At 43.2% G+C, this 5,242-nt stretch overlaps 1 pseudogene; it reads left to right on the top strand.

Annotated features, from left to right (window-relative positions):
• The first annotated feature begins 2,287 nt into the window (after positions 1-2,287).
• LOC118397721 (ras-related protein Rab-5A-like) lies at positions 2,288-4,996 on the top strand (annotated as a pseudogene).
• The last annotated feature ends 246 nt before the right edge of the window (positions 4,997-5,242 follow it).

Raw genomic sequence — 5,242 nt, forward strand, 5'->3', positions numbered from 1 at the left:
TAATTTTGTTGTGCTGAAACTTGAAGCAGCAGCTGCTGCAAAATCGAAAATGGACAGCTCATGGTGCTGAAAGAAGGCAAATTCGAGTAGGCATAATTCATTTCAACTTCTTAATTTGAATTAGACTTTACTAATAACAAGAGGGATTTGTGTTGGAGCCTATTTCTTCCTATTTAAGAAACAAGAGGGAGGTCTACAAAATGAGTCTACAGTCTGCTATATCTGTATATTTGGAGGTCAATTAATCCACCCACTATGCACTCTTTATGGCCCACAACCCTGTGCTCTATAAAAAGTATACGTTGCCATCCAACGCTTACAGGACGAATAACAGTTTCTACAACTGCATATCTATGCTCTGATCTGTCCAAGAAGTGAGGATAAACGGTAAGCATGTTCCACTTTATTGTTTCATTACACCACATGACCAAAAGTATGTGGACACCTGCTTGTCGAACATCTGATTCCAAAAACATGGCCATTAATAAGGAGTTGGTCCCCCCTTTGCTGCTATAATAGCCTTGAGTCTTCTGGAAAGGCTTTCCACTAGACGTTGGAACATTGCTGCTGGGACTTGCTTCCATTCACCCACAAGAGCATTAGTGAGGTCGGGCACTGATGTTGGGCGATTAGGCTTGACTCGCAGTCGGAGTTCCATATCCACCCAAAGGTGTTTGATGGGGTCAGGGCTCTGTGCAGGCCAGTCAAGTTCTTCCACACTGATCTTGACAAACTATGTCTGTATGGACCTCGCTTTGTGCACAGGCACATTGTCATGCTGAAACAGGAAATGGTCTTCCCCAAACTGTTGCCACAAAGTTGGAAGCACATAATCGTCCAGAATGTCATTGTATGCTGTAGCATTAAGATTTCCCTTCACTGGAACTAAGAGGCCTAGCCCGAACCATGAAAACAGCCAGCAAACTTTACAGTTGCCACTATGCAATGGGGCAGGTAGCATTCTCCTGGCATCCACCAAACTCAGATTCATCCCTTGGACTGCCAGATGGTGAACCGGGATTCATCACTCCAGAAAATGCGTTTCCACTGCTCCAGAGTCCAATGGCGGAGAGCTTTACATCGTCCAGCCGACGCTTGGCATTGCGCATGATGATCTTAGGCTTGTGTGCGGCTGCTCGGCCATGGAAACCCATTTCATGAAGCTCCCGACGTTCTGTGAGCTTGTGTGGCCTACCACTTTCTCCTAGATGTTTCCACTTCACAATAACAGCACTTACAGTTGACCAGGGTAGAAATTTGACAAACTGACTTGTGCCACGTTGAAAGTCACTGAGCTCTCCAGTAAGGCCATTCTACTGCCCATGTTTGTCTATGGAGATTGCATGGCTTTGTGCTCGATTTTATACACCTCTCAGCAACGGGTGAGGCTGAAGTAGCCAAATCTACTAATTTGAAGGGGTGTCCACATACCTTTGGCCATGTAGTGTATTATTTTGGGTATAGGGGAGTCACTTATTATTTTTCAAGCGTTCATGGGAGGGTTTATTTAAAATATGTGATGTTCATCCATTTTCATTTCAGGGGTCGATGTTCTAACCCTTATTATAAATAACGTTTACTCCCTAATTGAGTCAGTTATTCAAAGCTAGGTTTAATATAGGAGGAAAATACATATCTTGCCGGTCCCAGACACACAAGGGGCAGCATGGCCAGTCCCTGGAACGAACAAGGTTGAGAAACAGTCAGATACAAATGCCGCGTTCAAAACAACTTGGAGCTTGGAAATGTCCGACTTCCGACTTCAGTACGTTCAGAACAATTGAAACTCGGTGGAACAACCGAGCTCCGACTATGAAAAATCGATTTGAATGGTCACACAAGTCGCAATTCCAACTCAGGACCTCGGGCCGCTATCTAGAGCTCCGACTTCCCGACCTGAAGTTCACTGACGTCATTTCGTTACCGAGTTCCCAGTTCTTTTAAATCCGGCAATAGATAATTTATGATACAGCCTAACCTACACCTTACCCTCGGCTATTGTTTGTTTGGTGCACATTGTCCCCCTTCACTTTATGAGTAATACATCTATATGCATATTTACGTCATCTTCATCTTAATTATCCAAAAGCTTTTACTTGAGCCCTGTATTTACTTCAATTGTAAATGACAGATCCAATAACAAGGTAATTGGGTAATCTAACGTCTGCTTCTAACTAGTTTTACTATTTTGATCCAAATCACTTGAAATCCCACGTTACTCTTGATTTCATCCTCGAAGAAAAACAATCAAATTCATGAATCCGGTGTTACCTCTGCAGAGCAGACGTGCTGTGTGACGTGGCAGAATGGGCGGAAGGGGTTGTTTGTGTTTTGGTTCTAGTAAAAGGGAAGTTGCAAGAAGAAAGAAAAAGGAGGAGACGTGATCGGGGTTGTTGAAATTATTTGTATGTTCAACAATACGTATCTGTTCGCACTGCGACCTTTATTTTGTGTATAGACTCGTGTGTGGTATTCTGTGTTCGTCAACCGCCTGGCACTCCAGGTATAGTAAGCAAATGGTGTGACAAGTTGTATGTTTCAGCTCATTAGTTGTCAACAGGCTAGGTTAGCTAGCTTGATATGCTAACATTGGCGTCTGATGAGAAATGCAAAAAATAGGCCGTGGCCCGGATTTGGGTCGGGAAGAAACCTAACAACGGTTTTGTAATTTAATCGTTCCGGTCAAAACCGTGTTCGTGATGCTATTTATTGGTTGTTTATCCTAGTTGTGTTGATCATGTGTGGACATGGGTTCGTCATACGCTTCTCCTCGCTAGTTAGCTTATTGAAAATGTAGTAAGCCAGCCAGCTCCATCATCACATTCGCAATCGGACTTGTTATGCTAACGTTAGCTTGCCACCCATTCACCTAACTAGCTAACAGTAGCTGCTTTAGTAAGACAGTCAGTAATCAGGGAGTATGTAGGTAGCACACGTTAGCAATTCAGATGTTGATGTAGCTAGTTAGCTGGCTAGTTATCTGGCTTGCTAATAATCTAGCTAGCAAGCTAACGTTAATTGGGTTAGCATTTGCTTCTATTTGGAAAATGGCGTACTCTCAATTTTCTAGCTAGATGCGTTGGCTTCGAAAATAAATCGAAGAGTAGGCCACGTTGGCTATGCTAATTTAGTACATTGTTAGAAGTTTGAACAGTCCATGCTAGCACTGCAGAGATTCATAAGAGTGCTGGTTGAGTCACGTCCCACCTCGAAGGCAACAGAGAGTACAGGCCGTTGGCATTGCTGTCAGCCGATTGCGCATGTTTACCTTCTAACTACCGTCGCTATTATATTAGCTATATGTAGGCGAACATATTTACATTGGAAGGCAACACTGCAACGTCCTTGCTGAGTAGTGTTTTCCTCTATGACAAATTGTGTGTGTTTTGGAAAGTTTGAGGGGTACAATTTAATCTCCGAGTGGGGATGTTACTGTGTGTACCGAAAGAGTTTGCATTGTTTTGACTGTAAATGCATATGGGAAGTCTAGATCAGAGCCATATTATTATGTCTTTAAAACATATATTTCCATAGTCTACAGATTAGGCACACACAACTATGTCAGTAGCAATGTATGGTGTATTTGATGAGGGAAAATATATTTTAGTGAGCTCACATATCCAGCCATCTCTGTGATACCATGCATTCAGAGACTGGGCTGGGTCATATTCAATACACAAAATGGGAGAAAACTGTTTAATACAAGGATATACTATCTGCTTGTCCCATAAGAAAAGCTTGTATTCGTTTTCTGTTGCACAGTGTTTTGCTATGGTGTGCTCTTATTAATATGTCCCAGCTCTACAGCAAGGTTTGACTGCCAAGCCATGTTTATTTTGACAACTTGTTTTCAGGGCAGCCTGCCACTCAATTTTCTTCTGTAGACAGGATCATCTATTCAGTTTCTACCTCCCTGAGAAAGAAGGAAATAAAATGTCCAGCTCATTCATTCCATTCCAAGATTTTACCATATATTTAAGGGCTAAGTTGATCTCTTTATCAGGAGAGTCTGGACATGTATATCAAGTTTTTTTTCTGAGAATCATGTCCACTTCCATACTGTCACCATGACTCACTTATGGAGGATATAGACCAGGGTTAAACTACATGTCAAAACAACTTTACGAAAACATCCATATCTCTACTTCAAAATCCTCTTATCTTTACCACATCTGACATAACCCTAGCAGAAAACATCAGAGTTGTGAATAATTGTTCCTTTTTTCCTTCTCTCTACCGCCGCCTCCAGCTGAAGCCCTGACAGCATAGTCAGACGTGCGGGACAAACACTGACCGGGGGATCTGACTAGGCCATGGCCAACAGGGGAGGAGCTACGAGACCCAACGGGTCTAACGCTGGTAACAAGATTTGCCAGTTCAAGCTGGTACTTCTGGGGGAGTCGGCAGTGGGCAAGTCCAGCCTGGTGCTCCGCTTCGTCAAGGGACAGTTCCACGAGTTCCAGGAGAGCACCATTGGAGGTGACCATCACTCATTTATGCACTTAAGCCAGGAACAGAAAAGTATCTATAGCCTCTTCTGGAAGTTTCTGCCCCTTCAGTGTTATAAGATCTGAAGGAACCGGTTACGGAAGGAACCTCAAACTTGCAGACAATGGCGCAATGGGGACTATGGGTTGTTGTTTGGTCTGGGCTGTAGTTATTTATTTATCCCTTCATTCATATTGTTGAATGTGTTTAGTGAGTGTCCTGCTCTAATGCTTTTTAAAGTTCACGTCAATTATGTATTTGACAACTCTCTTCTCTCCTCCCCAGCGGCCTTCCTGACCCAGACAGTGTGTCTAGACGACACGACGGTGAAGTTTGAGATCTGGGACACGGCAGGACAGGAGCGCTACCACAGCCTGGCGCCCATGTATTACAGAGGGCGCAGGCTGCCATCGTGGTCTACGACATCACAAATGAGGCAAGTAGCATAATCTTGATAGATTATATAATCAGTGCAACCAACCTTCCTTTGTAAAAATGATACTTGATCTCACATGTTTGGATATGTGGTCACACTGGTGATCCATTCACGTTCCAGATTGAAAGTGGAGTGTTTTTAACGTCACCATTTCCCTGGTACCATGTCTCATCAAATCAAATGTATTTATATAGCCCTTCGTACACCAGCTGATATTTCAAAGTGCTGTACAGAAACCCGTTTTACAACCCCAAACAGCAAGCAATGCAGGTGTAGAAGCACAGTGGCTAGGAAAACTCCCATGAAAGGCCAAAACCT

This window comes from Oncorhynchus keta, chromosome 19 (genome assembly GCF_023373465.1).
Source record: "Oncorhynchus keta strain PuntledgeMale-10-30-2019 chromosome 19, Oket_V2, whole genome shotgun sequence".
Lineage (NCBI taxonomy): Eukaryota > Metazoa > Chordata > Actinopteri > Salmoniformes > Salmonidae > Oncorhynchus > Oncorhynchus keta.